The 17,718-nt window shown below is 37.3% G+C and overlaps 1 long non-coding RNA gene across 1 annotated transcript; it reads left to right on the plus strand.

Annotated features, from left to right (window-relative positions):
• The first annotated feature begins 528 nt into the window (after nucleotides 1–528).
• LOC107649134 (uncharacterized) lies at nucleotides 529–12,079 on the plus strand. Its single transcript, XR_001622584.2, has 4 exons — nucleotides 529–705; nucleotides 7,509–7,543; nucleotides 10,320–10,408; nucleotides 11,426–12,079. It is a non-coding gene; the product is annotated as an uncharacterized LOC107649134 (long non-coding RNA).
• Nucleotides 12,080–17,718: the final 5,639 nt, after the last annotated feature.

Genomic DNA, 17,718 nt, shown 5'->3' on the forward strand with positions numbered 1-17,718 from the left:
TTAAAAATTTTTACTCCACATTGAGGAATCCTCAAATTCCCTACTGAGAAACATTCCCCATTTTGATGTGAGAACTCGCCAGGATCAGAAATGGGAGGACCCCTACTCTACCCTTACTTAAGACTGCTTTAGGAGAGAAAACTCCTTGCTAAACAAAGAAAGTACTTGGATCCATGCTTATGGTGGGGCAAGGAGTTCTTTGAGCCAGGCCTGTTTTTAGAATTGATACAATGGGATGCTAGGTACCTAAAAGGGTCGGGCAAGTTTTCTCTTGATGAGATTAGTTGACTCAGCTGTGTTTTCTCTCATTCAGATTTACTGAGGAGATTGGTTGACACAGCAGCATTTTTTCTGATTCAGACTTATTGAGGAGATTGGTCGACTTTGCAGGAATTTAGATGGGCAGTCCTTTGGAAAACATCTACAGTGATTGGTAGATGTAAGGACTTAGGGGAGGTGACATGGGAGAAAAACCCCTATATAAGAAAAAGCAGATTCTCGAGAGGAGATATCCTTTTAGAGAAATCCCTTTGGAGGATCTCTGGTGAGGATCACTTGGGAAGAATCTCTTGAGAAAGGCTCTGGAGAAGGGAAGCTCTTGGAGGACAATCTCTAAGGAGGTCTCACTGGAGCTCTCTCTGGTGAAGTCAGCTGAGATGGAGCTGGCCTGGTGTCACTAGAATCCTTGTTTAGGCAGACCTTGTGGTGAGTGTTAAAAGACTGACTGACTGATTCTCTCTCTTAAGACTCAGGTCTAGGCCATATTGGCTTGAGACCCTTCATAATTATTCCTTTCCTACTCTTTCTCTTGTTCTCTAATTCCTCATTATATTATTAATTAAAAATCTCTATAAAACCCAGTTGACTTGGGTATTTGAATAATTGGGAATATTTCTCTGGTGACCACCTTATATTTGGTTTAAAAACCAAGACACTGTAGTGAAACATAATTTCTGCAGTCAAATTTACTCACCCTCTCTTATATCTATCACAATTTATAACTTCCACTATTTTAATCACTACAGTTAAGATCTCAACCATTTTAACTCTAACACACATCAATCTTAGTCTCTGCTACCCAGATATTTCTCTTTAACATATGGTCTGGCTGGTGACCTAGGTCAGGTCAGTGAAACCTGAAGTTCTGAGATAACATATCTTTATGGTACTACATAAAAAAAGACATGTCAATCTTAGTTCTTGGGAAAAGGGGCCCATTAGGGTATCATCTGGAGGGCAAGTTCCCATAATACTAGAAATATAGCTAGGTCCTAATTAGTGCAGTTAATGGATACCTCAAAGAGGCTGTATTATTTAAATGTACTGCTTATTCCATTGGGCTATCACCAATAACCATGTTTTGCATAGTTATAAAATCAGATAGTGTGAATTTGAATACTTGTGACCACTTCAGGAAAATCCATTATTCCAACTAACTGGGAATTTGTTTTTAAAAATAGTGTAGCATTGTACAGTGGCAAAACAGATAGTAATACCTCTTGTTTAAGATAATCTCCACTGATAAAGTCATATTGTTATGGGGTTCAGATGTGTACCCCTGGGGTTCAGGAAGGATACCTTTTGCAAGAATGCAAGACTCCAAAACTTAGCTTAAAAACAAAAAGAGAAATTTATTAATTTAGGAAAGTAATGTTGAGAATGGCCAGGAGGATAGCAAGGTGGGACAGCAAGATGGAAGGCTGCTCCCAGAACCCATCAATTCTGGGGATTTTATACTCTTGCAACAAATGCTGTGCCATAGTGTGGACGTGACTCTACAGTGGTCGTCACTCCGGCTTTTGGTGGGGTGGGGTGGTCATCTGACTGGGGTCTGCCTGGAGACATCGGGAATGACTCTCATAAAGATTCCTTAGTTTTAGAGAACACACAGATGTCTGAGATGTAGCCTGATAGGATCAAGTTGTAGCCTGGAGGTGCATCTCTCTGTCCATCTTAAATCTAAAGGATGATCAAAGGAGGACAATTATGTCAGGGTCCTATAAGGGTCATTGGATGTTTTAGGCCAGGAGTCATGAGGATGTAAGGGAGCAAATTAATTTCCCTGATAATAGTTTGCCTGAGCTTCTGGAGGTCCAGTGCCCATGTCAATATCATAAAATCATATTGTTAATGATTAATGATGCTGAACAAATTATTAATGCTAAGGACTTTAGAGGCAAGAACTTTCTTTACTGCATAGCAACAAAAAATGTTAGAAAGTTAGTAAAAACGGTCTTTAGAAACTATCCCATGGACCATGCTCAAAATTTTCCTTCTTGCTACTGGTTGGCCATGTTGGAACTCTGGTGCCTGATCCAGACACATGGCAATCCAACATTGAAAGGAATTTGTATTTTGGTATAACAAAGTAACTCTGAATAGGCCTTTGGCTCTCTGCTCTGTGAGAGTAGTTGTGCTCACAGAATGAACATAGCAGGCTGCTATATCTGTTAAAAAAAAGAAGAGTTTCCAACTTGAGCTTCCTTGATTTGATGGCCTGGGTGATATCATGTGAAATCTGGGACTCCCAGTAATGAATGAGGATGGAATGACCTTTCCTGATCCCAGCATTATGAAAACATCTATAAGGAAGCTAGTGTAGGGGTACTTTGCTAAGTCTGTATGATGTCCTTCCTTGTGGCTGTCTTCTCTGCTTTTATGTTTGTTCTTTTCTACTCTTAAATGAATATCTGTCCCAAGATGGACATGTACAGGTTGGAAGGTGTTTTTATGAACTCAAGAGGTTGTGCTGGGTTCTATTGGGCTAAAGTTGTATCATATCATGGAAAGAATGTTCAGAAATTATTCACGTGCTTTTAGAGGAAATGGGTACCAATTAAAGGATTAACCCAACTGGCCATTTTACAAAAAAAAAAAAAGTTGGAAGTTATTTGGACAGTGTAGAGCTAATGTGAAATGTTTGGTGCCTAATTAGCAGTCCAGAAAATTGCTTTATATTCTAAATAATGTTCATTAATAGCTTCCTAAAGGGTTAGGCATAGTTATAAGTTAAGTAACTGAATCTTCTATAAGTCATTATACTGATGTTTTTATGTTTATTACCAGGTATGTGTGAATAAGTTACCTATTCCTTACCTGATTTATATTGTTCAAGGAATCATTTTTTACTCCTTTTTTTTTTAAGGAAACTCTAAATATGTGCCATAAACAAAGCTGTAAGTAATTTTGTCCTGAGATTCAGGATAGTCTTGAAACTAAGCCTTGAGAACAAGATGCCAAGTAAAAGCCAACATCTCTAGCATTAAATCTGGGTCAGATAACATCCTTAAGTATATAACAAGGGAGAAGGCACAGTCTCCCATCCCCTGGAGGTTCAACTGTGGTTCTTTCCATGATTACAATAATTAGACAGGTTTTTTGGACAAAATATGAGAATTTATTTCTTTTGGATAAGCATAATTATTATACTTTATTACATATTTATAACAAATCTTAGATATTATGTTATTATGTTATATATTGTTATGTTACATATATTTTAAATAATAAATTATAACTCAAAAAAATCTCAAGGATAGAGACTGGATCTATTTCACTGGTGTAGGGAACTCTAGTAAGGAACCACTGTCCACCAGTGTAGGACTAGAACTTCTCTAGAGGGTCACATAGGTAGTACAGTGGATAAAGAGTCAAGCCTGGAGTCAGGAAGACTCCTTACACACTTACTAGCTATATGGCCCTTACCAAGTCATTTAACCCTTTTGCTTCAGTTTTCTCATCTGTAAAATGAGCTGAGGAAGGAAATGACAAATATTCCTGTATCTTTGCTAAGAAAATCTCAAAAGGAACTATGCATGAGTCAAAAAAACAAAAAACAAATGAACAATAAAAATCTATTTTTTTAGAACTTGAAGACTCAGAAAACTGGAGTTATGTTTGAGAGGATAAGTGATCTATCCAATCACATAGTATAAAAATAAAATTAGCAAATTATAAAATAAAATACTTAGATGGAAAAACTGTTCAATATAGGTTCAAAACTGTTCAAGAACTGCTTGGATACAATTGATAGAGGTAACCAAAAAAATTTTCAGTGATGAAGTAAAGCTCAAATATGAACTTTCCTTCAGGGCCAGGTGGAAGGACGCTAAAGAGATTTTTATTTTAAAAATGAAATATTTATTGACATTTTTTAAGGATAAAGACAGATTTCTAATAATAAGGGATTCTAAATCCACCCAAATAAACTCCCAGGTTCTGCAAAGAACCATTTCTCCTGTGTTTCCCAGATCCTCCCTGATCTGACTAGCCCAAATTTATGCTATCTAAATAAAACTACCACTATTATCCTTATAAATCTTAACTTCCACTTCAAATTATAAAATTATAAAATATAAAAAATAAAATAGTCTGTTAAGACTTAGAGTCCAAACCAAAGACCAGGTTTTGCTTTGGTCTTCTCAGAGTTAAACAATCTACAAAAACCACAATAGATATTCATTAGTGTTTCCCAAGTTGGGAAAGGAAAACACTGATCTCCTTCAGATATTTCCCTCAGACAGAGAGAGGCAAAGATGTTATCTCCTCCAGCCCTGAGAGAGTCTCTGAGCATGTGTATCTGCCAACTGCCAGAGACCAACAACCAACTGCCAGAGACAGTAATTGACACAGAAAAATGGTTATAACTGTCACATCTGAAATTAGGATGCTCTCTCAGCTCTGCTTCAAAATCCAATTCTTGTCTCAAGCAGACACTTTACTTCATATCTCTAAACTAATAAAACAATACTTATTTTCTAATATCATCCTTACAATAGTTAGTATGTGTTAAAATCAGGATTTAAATTCAAGTCCTTCTGGTTCTACAACCAGCTCTCTATCCACTAAACCAAGTTGCCTCTAAAAGGAGATGAGCAAAAATAGCAAACAACTTGCATTTACAATATGGTTGATAAAAATGTTCCTCTGAATAGTAATAAAAAATATTTCTAAAAGAAATGACCCTTGAAAAATCTTGATGTAAAATGTTACTCAACTTTGGAGTCTATCTGACAAATCATATGTTGAGACCTCCTCATTTATAAAACAAAACAAAACAGAATAATAGTCAAGTCCTGAATCACTCCCTGCATTTCCCATTCTTTTATCTGGATGCCTGTGTCTTCAGATTTCTCTTTTCCTTCTGCCTTTTCTTTGCTCAAGTTCAACTTTTGTAGGGACAAATTTATCTGAGATCCTTCCTGGCCTGCTCTTGGGCTCCTCCCTAACTTCCTTTCTGCAGAACTGACCTTCTAAGGGAACAGTTAACATTTAATGATTCACAAACCCCTTGGCAGACTGAAGGCATTCACACTGAAAATTATTTAGTTACCTTAAATAGCAAGTAATTGACTAAAACTATTTTTCCTCTGTAACAGGTATATGGATGTTTAAAGCATTATAAACTCATTATAAGGTAGTTATTAGACATATGAATTCATGGATAAATCCAAAAGAATATTACATATTAAATTACTTTTAGAGTTTTTAACACATTGTTGAAAGGGTGGTTCTTGGAAGAAAAACCACTGGAAACAACCACTGCTCTGAGGTTTAGGTTGAGTTTGATCATGAGACTGGATAGGCTTTTCCTGGGGGGACCTGTTGCTATTCCTCCTTTGTTTAAGAAGAAAACCAATAGTGGAATGGTAATGTGTACATAAATTTAGATGAGGCAGAATTGCACAAAGTCCTCAGTCTCACGCTCTCTTCCAGAGTCAACAAAGTCCAATGATAAGGCAGGATGACTGTCAATGGCCCTGAATTCAGTGAACAGGGGTTGCCCTTGACTTCTTTGATATCTGACCAAACTCTAAGCTCTCCACAGTACCTGCTTCAGCTACCTTTATGAACAGTGGAAAAATTTTTCTTGCCTACCCCTCCTACCAGGGAAAATCTTCACATGTTTTTGATGCACCCCCTCCCCCATCTCACTGAATAGGTTGAGGCCTGTCAGATACTGTCAGTCTTGTTTAAGCCTTTCTGCCAAGATGGTTTACTGGAATGTGACTGTTGGTCCAAATAGTTTTTCAGAGCCGTGAGTGAAATGGAATATGAGAAGGAAGGAAAAAGGAAACAGGAGCAGAGCAGGAAGAAGGGTGCCTACTTGCCTTTGATGAATTTTTTGCACCACATAAAATCACAAATAGCTATTTGCTTTTGTAGACGTTGTAGCCATGCAGATGAAATGATGGATACTTGGAGAATGGGAACAAGGAAATCTGTCCTACCTGGCCTCCTCTCACTCTGTAAGGACCGGTTAGGACCTTACTATATTCTAGGCACTATGCTAAGCTTGGAGACAGAAATAAAAACAAGCAAGATATCCTATGTCCTCACGGCTCTGCCATTCTAATGGGAGGAGATACCACACATGAAGGCAAACTAGAATGTAGGGAGGAGAGAGTGTACTTAAGCAGTGTTGTGGGTGAAGATGTCCAGGAAATGCAGTGATGACTTGGAAGCAAGCAAGATAAGGCCAAAGCAGACCTCATTACTGACACTAGGTGTTTTTAAAGGAGAATGCATTTAAAGTTTTTGAGGGAAACACTCAAATATAAATCTTCCTACTATTATACTATTGTGCCCCTTTTAGACTTTGGTAAATTTTCCAATAGAAAGAGGCAAAGATAAAGGTGGTGGTTTAGAGGCAGCAACTCAGCCAAACTCTCCCAACATTTCTCTCCAAACAAATTTAAGATAATGATCTAATAAAATTTGAGATTAGCAGATATTTTTCTAGCCTAAGAAAACTTGGGAGGTCAGCAGGAAAGCCAACTTGCCTGTAAAGCTGAGCCAGAGCCAGTTCTACCCTGGATCTTAAGAGGTATCTGCAACAGCAGCTGTTGAAGCGGTTTTGAATGCTCTCAGACTGGAGATGGTCAATGGGGTTGGACAACTGGTCAAGAAAAAGTTACAGGGACCCTTGCTGACACTGGGTACAGCTGGCATGGATTGGCACCTCTTTTGCCCATATTCAGCTTTGGGTTGCAGCTCTAGGATGGAGAGGAGTGTTTGTGGTCAGACACAAGGTTACATGTCTAAGGAAGAGAAGAGCACTAGTGCTTGCTGCTAGAGGAGAACAGAGGTTCTTTCTGGATAAAGACCAGAACCCAGGCCAGGAGAGGAATAAATCCACCTCTCCCTGATTTGAATCACACCAATTTAGAAGCACCCCAAACTTGCAGATCCCCCCAAACTAACTCTTAAAATAGCAACACAAATGATGAGTTGAGTTAGCTAATTCATTTGGTAATGGGAAACATGGAGGTGGAAGCTCAGGAGCTATGTAGTATGAGACACAAGGCTTATAACCCCAAGAGAAACCCTCCTAAATAACGCCTACTGGGCTAGTATGAGTCAAGATCAGATTAGTTATCTTAGACAGAGCAGTGATGGGAGAAGGGGCAAGCACCAATTACACTCAACTATTCTAGCAATTATCTCATTTTTCCCTTGACACGTAAGTGTGAATTAAAGGTAGAGAAGAATTCTGTTTTTAATTCCAGGTTTCTGAGAAGCTGAAGTCAAGGAGAAGCTTTGGGTAAGATCGCCATCTCTTTCATGTGTTATTTTCAATAGGGAGAGGGGGGTAATGGGATAATTTAGATACTGAAGTTAGAAAAGTGAAAAGCCTTTAGCCTAGCCTTACAGATATAGGAATAAATGTGTCAATTTAATGGTGAAATGACCTTCAGTTTTGTCTCCACTGTTTTTTGTTTGTTGTTTTTCAATAAAACTGTGTTTAAATGGTTCAACAGAACCACATGATCTCAAGGGAGTGGTATGAGGTGGAGTTCTGACATCAAGGCGCCAAAGTAGAAGGACAGTTTGTCCTGGGTACATCTGAACTGCCAGTAAGATGGTGAATCTATGTTGTCTAAAGCCACTGCCAGGCCTAGCTCCAGCAGCCAGGGCATGCTTACCATGGAGCCTGATGGAGTATGGGTGGGAGTCTCCCACCCCACACCCCACTGCATCCCTGCCCCCTGTTCTTTAAATTTGGGTTGGCTGGGGATGAGGATGGGAGGAGGCTTCTGCAGCCCAAGGATTCCTAAGCAAACAGCCACTTTATAACCTGAATTTTCCCCTTTTTCTCTTCTTTTTTGGGAGACCTTAGTTTGAAAATGGGGACCCCTTAGACCATCCTATGTGAAAGCCTATTATATATGCCACTTATCTCATAGGTGGAAAAAGGGTTACCAACTGAACCAGGCATGTCTAGAAAGGAAACCTTTAATTTCTGCAAATCCTGGTCAAAAAAGATATTTACACTGCCCTGATTCAGTTCCTTTGATTATAAGACATTAAAAGAGTTAAATTAGCTATTGGAGATTACAGTTGCAAGGAAACCTGGTAAAATTAAGAAATCATGTCCCAATTATTCCATCTGATTTAAACATGAAGATGAAAGAGACTCCTAATTTTGATACTGAACCCTAGCTTGTAATCAGGAGGCTTGAGAGCGTTTTTCAGAGTTCTAATCCAAGCTGAGTTGAGGTGATTTAATTCATGCATGCCTTGCTAACTAAGGGAGAAGGGCCATTTTTGAAGTCATTAATAATTCTCAAACTGAGGAAGTGAAACATTGGCCATTACAGAACCCACAATGGGACCCCAATAAGTCTGAGGACTATTGTGAGAAAAACACACCAATGTTTGTAGCAAGATCTCGCCCCAAGAATGGGAGACTCAAAACTCCTTTCTTGTCCAGAGGTATGAAAGTCTTTATTTAAAGAAGTTTAAAGTAATGAAATGGCCTAAGAGCTGATGGAAAAACACTGGAGCTAGTGATATAGTCCAAGTGGTGAATAGAGTTTGCATATTATTGAATAGTCCACTCCTGGGTGTTCTAGGGGCATTCCTGGCAGAAAACCCCAGCCTAGGAGAAGTCTTACTATCTTCCTGGAATGCCCTTATCTAGGTGGTGTAGAGGGTTGGGTTGTTTATAATAGAGGAAAAGTAGATGATAAATGTCCAGAAGGTAGAAGGAGGGAGAGATGGATTTCCCCCTTCAGTCTTCCTCAAAATATTTCTCCCCACTAATCCTGCCTTTATTCCTCTCTAATAAATTACTTTAATGGGTGAACCTTTTCCCTTGAGGAAAGAGAGAGAAATCTGCTCTCTCCTTCTTCCAATATGACAAGGAAGTCAATTTAAGATAACTGACAACTTTATTCTGACAAATGGTAGTTAGGGGTAATATAAGCAAGATGTCTGCAGGTTGGAGTTTATAAGAAAGAGGATAAGGAAGTCCCTGTCTGTCTAAAAATATTTTTCTTTCTCCCCCCCCTACCAAAGTTGAGAGACCCAGGCTTACCAGCCTATCTCTTAACAGGTTAAGGGTTTGTGACCCTTGGTCTTTATCACAGCAGCACCAATATCCAGACTCAGGGTGTCACAAGAGCTGTGTGAGATCTTGATAGCTGTTCTTATTCTTCTCAGTTTCTGCCACAATTCTTGGTGTCTTGGGGTGGGGGGAAATGGTGGTTAGGATCAATGAGGGATTTGAATAGCTCAGGAGAGAAATCTCTGATCAGCTTGTCACCTTTGCTGTCTCAAGATAGAGAGATCAACAGTCTCCCACCTAGAATCTCTCCTCAAGATTCCAAGCCTCCACCAACCCTTCCCCCCCCCCCATGGATGCAAACCTCTGCATATCTTCCAGGCTCTGCCCTTCAAAGTCTCTGGATCATTCCTCTATCACAGTGGGGAACAGTAAGCAGGGTATGGTATAGCACAAGACTAATATAACTGGTGTAAATACAGAAACAGACCAATACTAGTGATTAATAATGCACAATAGTTCAAGATTGACATAAATATAGATAGAACTATATAAGACTATTATAACTGATTAATAATATAGAACAGTTAAATGCTTAGTAATACACATTTTAGAGTTTATGTTTAACTATTGCTAACTGGTGAAAAATATAAGATTCAGAACATGAATTCTGTTTTATCATTGTGAACTTTAAATGACTCCACCCTACATTAGATCTTACTTTATGGTGAAGATAAAGTTGTAATCTCCTGACTGAACAATGAAGGTACTTAGTTCCTACTTTATAGTGAAGCTAGAACTTTACGTTAAGTCTGTTTTTAGATCTTAATACAAAAAGGTGTTAAGTAACTATAAAGGGTAAATTAATCACAAAAAAGATCAAGTAACTAACAAAAGGTGAACTTAACAAAGAAGTGTTAAGTAACTCAAAAGATATAACCTAATCAAAGAAGATGAGAACTAAAGAATGGGCATTTAGAGGAGGGGACACAAGGGTAAAAAGTCTATATATTTGGCTCACTTCCTCTCTCAGGTACCTTTTGGTGGTGGAGAATTGGTTGGTGGCAAAGTGTGGGCCTTTTGGCATCTTGACATGGCTACAAGCTATTTCCCGGATCAGTGGTGAGTTTCTGGATGAGTTTTTCCTCCTTTACTTTCCAAACTTATCCTCTTAGAAGCCTCTAATCTCCTTCAGAGAACTAGCAGCAGAAATCTTGAACTCCCCCTGGCACAGGCCAGGCGGGAGAAATCCTATACCCTCTTCCCTCTTTCTCTTTAAATCCTTCCCTCTATATTAATTAAAATTACCATAAATTTCCAGACTGACTTGGGTATTTTATTTGGGATTTTTTCCCTGGCAACCAATTAATTATTTTTTTATTTTTTTAAACATTATTTTATTTGGTCATTTCCAAACATTATTCATTGGAAACAAAAATCATTTTCTTTTCCTCCCTCCCCTCCCACCACCTCTCCCATAGCTGACACATGATTCCACTGGATATCACATGTGTTCTTGACGTGAACCCATTTCCCTGTTGTTGGTATTTGCATTAAAGTGTTCATTTAGAGTCTCTCCTCAGTCATATCCCCTCCACCCCTGTAATCAAGCAGTTGTTTTTCTTTGGTGTTTTTACTCTCACAGTTTATCCTCTGCTTATGGATAGACCAATTAATTTAGATTTAAGTCACAACCCTAAAATTATCTTTACAGTCTGATTAATCCATGAAGGTTGTGACCAGGACCCTCAAATTTCTGTAAAATTTCTTTCCTTTCTTTATTACTTACTCAAGTCAGTCTTTTAAACAGTTTGAAATACAGCTGGGAGAGCAGGTGAATATAAAACATTTTTGTTTCTCCTTAATTTGAATTGAACACAGCTGTTTTGTTTTCTTAAACCAAAAATCGGGTCTCAGCTTATTTCTCCTAAACATATGAAAAGTGTCCAAAAATTAAGTTCTCCTACCACTAAAAAGTTTCTTGGATGTTTTTGATAATTGATTCATATGCCTTATGACTTGATCCTGTATCCCTGTGTGGTTCCTATGTGTATACTTGTATCCTCCTCAAGGGGGAATGTGTTTTTATTTGGTAATGAAAAGTTTTAAGTTCCTATTGAGAAAAACAATTTTTTTAAGGGTAAGAAATTTGCTGCCTCCTGGAATCCAGAGACTGAACTCCTTGTGGAAGATGCCATGGAGATGCCCATAGAGACCACATGTTACTCCAGGAGTTCCTGAGAAAAACTGAATGTGCAGAATTGAACTTTGGGGGGTTGAATATATTTGTTTATATGTACTTTGTTGTACCAAAGGGGATTACCCCCTAATTGGTTTTGCTCTTGATTCCTTTTTGTTTCCTTATCCTCAATTTGTTGTATTTTCCCTATGTAAAATTGTATGTACCTTAGTGAATTATGTTTAAAATGATCCATTAGGGAGACCAGTCTCCCAAAGGATCACAGGGTGAAATGTACAGGTGGAAAATTTGCCACACCTGAGCTACATTCCCAGTATCCTTTTAAGTTATGTCGTCATTTTATATTTGGAGGCTTGGGAGATAAATTTGACTGAGACCCATCCTGTGGGGCTATTTTTTTGGGAGCTTGTGCTTTTGGTAAAGTGCTGCAGGTATGAGTCTCTGGCTCTCTTTGCTCTGCTCACTTGACTGAATGAATCTTTTTTCTTTTCCCTCCCTTTTTTATTATTATTAAAGTCCTATATATTTTTAAATATGAGGAGTATTTATTCATTTTTACTCATACATGTGTAATCAATTAAAGGATATTAAAAATCCACAAAAAAATGTTGTTTTTGAATTTCTTAAACACTCACTGGTTTATCTCTTCCATTCATCTGAAACAAATGGGAAAGGATGAGAGAGGGGCTTTCCCTGAAATTAAAACCTCCCAACAGAGGCAAAACATAGAACATAGACTGATAACACAAACAACATAGACAGCACAGACATTAATACACTTGTTTTCCTATTCCTAGGTATTTATTACACTCTCTGACAACATAGAACATAAAATTATAGCAAATAATTACTAGATTCTTCTCTTTATCCTGGCATAAAGACCAATTATTACAAATCATAGCTGCACAACTAAAGAAATCTGTGGGGAAAGGAGGTTCATTAATAATGAAAGAAAATAAAATAAAAGAATGCTTGGATGATAAGAACATTGAAATTGTCTGGAATAAGCTGTAACAGCTATCTTTCAATCATTAGAGGTATTATTCAATGTAGTTATCTAATTTTTGCTCCCTGGGTTATATATTGGGGCAGCAGCTAGAAAGATTAACTTGAACAAGATTTTTGTTTTGTTTTGTTTTGTTTTGTTTTGTTTTTTACATTTCAGGAGGTAGACAGAAAAATGATTAATTTTGTCAGAAGTTAAGCTTGACATAGCTATAATACCTCTCTTCACGCTCCAACAGACTCTTGCAGAGCTACTGTTGTGTTATATTGAGATTCTGAGAGCTTTCTAAGTTTACTTCTTAAAAGATACACAATTCTTTTGAGAAATTTAGAGGTTTATTGAGACAGCCTCAGCAGAAAGGGCAAAATTTCATCTGACCTGTGGTAGGATTAAGGGATGCTTTCAACTACATCACCTAGCAATTTTTTAAAATAGTTAAGGGTTTTTAAATGTTCTGTGACTATTACTAAATGGAATCTTTCCAAAAACGGTGGGCAGAAATGAATTTTCTGGATGGGGAAAAGAGGGTAAAGTCTAGTCACTTCTCAGGGTAAGGGGACTGGGGAATAAAAAAAAGGGTTTTGTCCTTTTAAACTAGATGCCTCTGAAAGAAGATGAACTGATTTAACTTTAGATATATGAACTGTCTTGTCTCAGTGTTTTATTCCTGATGAATCCTCCCTGTCCTCTACTTAATTCCCTTGCCACAGTTGGGGAGGTCCTTCCTACCTGGTTTTCCTTCCTATGCGAGCTACCTGATTCTCCATTTTGGGGGGGAAGATTCTCTTTACCTGTGACTCTCCAATGTTCCTCCTGGGAAGCCCCACATTGTGTGCCATCTGTCAAGGGGTCCCAGAGTGGTAAAAAAAAATGGGGTGTGGTAGGAAGGATGAGATGAAACACCCGTGAGGGGTCAGGAGGGCCGGAGGTCCTGATAGCAACCAAAAGCACTTTATTTGAAATTACATCTACTTTTATATGGGGGGGAAAGAAAGCTGGGGATTTTGCACAAGTTTCCACTTAAGCAATAAAGGTAAATGATTGACAATGTGATGTTATTTACCTCATCGAGTCTATACAATAATTTCTTTAGGTGATAAATCAATATATAGTAGCCTAATTTGCATTCCTAAGGAAAAAGGCATACATCAATGATTTTGTAGGTACATTTGGTACAAGGATGGGGGAAAGCCTGAGGCCAAATGCCTCAGGGTGAAAAGGTGAGACACATGCTAAATTTTAGCTGAGCCATGGGTTTGATTTTCCTGAGGTCTGTTCCCTTTACAGCTTTGCTGAATGGAGTTCAGTTTTGCCTTCTACGCCTAAGTATGTAATGTATAACACTGTGGTTTTGGAAAAATTAAAGAAGATTGGCAAAGTTAGTGGAAAGGTGGTTGGAAAATGATTGTGTATTCATTGGCCACTTCTTTAAGAATAACAGTGAAAGAGGAAAATATCTATCCAAATTCATTTATCACCAAAATCTGTAATGTTAAATAGCAATTCCTGGGGAAAATAATGGCATTTTTTACATTTCTATCTCCACTATTTCACATCTCCACACTATTTCAAATATTTCACGATTATAAAATATCCTGTTTTACTATGTGAAAGAAGGGCTAGTGACTAACATCTCATTTTTTAGTTCCATCCTAGCCATAGATATCCAAAACTGGGTTGAAAAGTGAAAACTAATTTTAACCCTCAATATGACTTACTAAGAGTCTCCCCAATGAGATTTGGAGAGATCAGGCAAGTTTATGTTGTTTTAAGACCTATCTAATTACTTGATGAATTTCTTGCAATTGTTAGAATTTGATACCACTCCTGTCATACAGATATTTGGGCATTTCCCCTTTATCCTATCAGATAACTTTATCCTATCAGATAACTTGTTAATTAGTGCAAGACATTTCTGAGTATCAGTAAAAATAAGAAAAATAAAAAGTGAGTAATTAGATTTTATTAATTATATCTTGCTAATAATTAAGTTTCTGGTTTTTTCTCCCCCCCCCCTTTTTTCTCTTACTTTCTTTTTAAAAATTTTCCATGGTTCCATGGTTCATATTGTCTCTCTCCCCTATTCCATCCCCTCTCTCAGAGTTGATGAGCAATTTCACTGGGTAAATATATATATATATATATATATATATATATATATATATATATATACACACACACACACACATATATGTAATCAGCTAAAACCTATTTCTATATTATTCATTTTTGCAATAGAGTAATCTTTTAAAAATCAAAACTCCAAATCATATACACATATATAAGTGATAAATCATATGTTTTTCTTCTACATTTCTATCTCATAGTTCTTTCTCTAGATGTGGATAGCATTCTTTCTCATGAGTCCCTCAGAATTGTCCTGGATCATTGCATTGCTTTTAGTAGTACATGTTTCTATATGAGAACTAGAGCTGCTTCTAATTGATAGTCAAAGAAGCTGAATTCCTATCTTGGAAAAAAAAAAAGCCTAAGAAATAAATTGTATATAAAGTAAACCTTAAGCAGTTCTCTACCCTTTTCTCATTTACTGGACCCAATACTCTAGAAGAGAACCAAAAATGAAACCTAAATGCAAACGTAGCAAGTATGTGTATTAACCAGACTGAAATGGAGATCTTTACATAAGAAAGCAAATTTGGGCTTGTGAATGAGACCAGCACTTGGAAAGAGACCCCATATTATAATAGATTTTCCATATCATTAATGTATCTAATCCCTGTGGTAACATAGGTCACAACCCATTCATTCTTTCTCATCCTGTAGGATCTTGTTGTTGATGTCCTAGAAAAATAATAGTTCATTGATTCTGTGGAAAACCATGGATTTGAGGTCAAAGGATATTGGTTTGAATTCTGATCAGACTCACTTCTTCAAAGACCCTTTGGTTCTTTGGGCCACAAATCTATCATCTGTAAAGTGAAAGCATTGGACCATTATGCCCCAAATCCCTTTTAGCCCTAAATCTATGATCCTCTTATATCTTTCACAGATAATTTATCCAATATGCTACAGCACAAAGTCTCTTTTCAGTTATCCTTTCTCAATAAGTGACTGGCCCACCTTCTTTTCAGAGTATGTATTTGCTGGATGATATTTTGTATGCTACTTCATATATACATCACCAGTTGTACAATCCATAGTCCATTAGTTAATAAACATTTATCACCTACTATATACCAGTACTCTGCTAAGAGCTGGGGACACAAAAAGAAGGAAAGAATGGCCTTTGCCCTCAAAGAACTCACAATCTAACAGTAATCCTCTGATCTATATTAGATATAGGAAAGGAAGGGGGGAAAGCATTTATAGAATGCCTACAATGTACCAGACACTGTGTTGAGTGCTTTTTAATAAATATTATGTCAAGCAATCTTCACAACAGCTCTTCAAGGTAAGTGATATTATTATCTCCATTTTACAGTAGAGGAAACTGAGGTTAAGTGATTTGCCCAATGTTATACAGCTAGTGAAGAGTCTGAGCTGACATTTGAAGTCAGGACTTCTGAATTCCAGGTCCAGCACTATCTATGGTACCATCAGCTGCCTCACAAGAAAATTTCAGAAGAACATATCTCCTGTAGACTACTTATACTAACCACATGTCTTGCCATTTCCATCTGTGTCATCTTTAACATTGATGGAAAAGAAAAATCTCCAGAATGTTTGGTCTTTATAGAGTATCTGTGGAAAGACATGAAGGACTAAAGACAGGAGGATCAAGAGGAAATTATAAAAGGAATAGACTTGCTGTTTGGAAATCATGGAGAAATTATAGTGGCCAATAAAGTGAGATGAAAGAACTACTCAAATTTTTTGGTTACCTGTTTTTCCTTCTAATCTTTGGAGCAGGGAGGTTAGAACAAAAATTGGTTAATAAGAGGTTGAAACTTAAGCTACTTAAATTCCTATAGAATTTAAGGCATCAGGTCTAAAAAATTTAAAACATAAGATATCGAAAAAAAAAAAACCCTACAGAATTTGATGACTGAATTTCTCTTGATAATCTAAGAAATGGTGAATAATGGAAAAGTGTGGCAAAACTGGAGAAAGGCAAATGTTATCCCAATTCCCTGCCCTTCCACCCACCAAATATGCTGTGAAAACTAAATTTAACTACTTCTGTTTTTAAATTTTTGTTTTTAACATTTTTTAAGGACATTTTTGTTTCAAATTCTCTTCCTCTTGCCCTACACCACTGTTTAAAAAGGCAAGCAACATATCAATAATACATGTGAAATCATGCAAAACATATTTCCTTATTAGCCATATTAGGCCAAGAAAAACAAAATAAGAAAATTATACTTCAATATGCTCTCAGACTTCATCAGTTCTTTAGCTAGAGGTAGATAGCATTTTTTCCTCATAAGTCTCAGAATTATCTTGCATTATCTTGATCACAGTAGCTGTCTTACACAGTTGATCATCATTACAATAGTGTTGCTACTGTGTACAATGATTTCCTAGTTCTACTCATTTCACTTAGCATCAGTTCATAAAGGTCTTATCTTTTTTTTCTGAAGCCATCTCATTGTCATTCTTCATAGTATGATAGTATTTTTTCATAATTACAAGACAACTTATTTAACTGTTTCCCAACTGACAGGCATCTCCTCAAATTCTAGTTCTTTTTCCTCACAAAAAGAGTTGCTATATTTTTTTTCTCTCTTTGGGATACAGATCTAGCAGTGATATTGCTAAGTCAGAATGCACAGTTTACAACCTTTTGGACATAATTCAAAATTTTTCTCCAAAATGGTTGGACCAGTTCTAAATAACTCCATTATGTGAAGATGGGTTTAACTCTCCTCTGCCCATTTTTAGATTTAATCACCAGAAGAGTGTACACCCCACTTACACTTGAGCAGAAGAGGTCTGTGACCCATGTGTGCAATAGTGGGTGATGAATCAAAACCCACTGACTGTCCCCTGAACAGTCCTAAGAAAAACTTTAGCTGTAATTGGTACACATGAAAGTGGAGGAAGGCACAGGAAGTGACACAAAACAAATGTTATTAAAAAGGAGTTACAACTTCCTGTGGGGAGTTCTGAGTTTGAGTTGGAGGCTGGTGAAGAATCTGTTTACTAAACCTGAGACCTTAGACTTGGTGTGAATATTCTTAAATCTCTCCGTTTGAACTACCACATGGGTAAGTGATTCCTTTCCTGTATTTTCTGAAGGGACTAGCCACAGGCGAGACCTCCCCT

Source organism: Monodelphis domestica, chromosome 4, assembly GCF_027887165.1.
Source record: "Monodelphis domestica isolate mMonDom1 chromosome 4, mMonDom1.pri, whole genome shotgun sequence".
Classification (NCBI taxonomy): Eukaryota; Metazoa; Chordata; class Mammalia; order Didelphimorphia; family Didelphidae; genus Monodelphis; species Monodelphis domestica.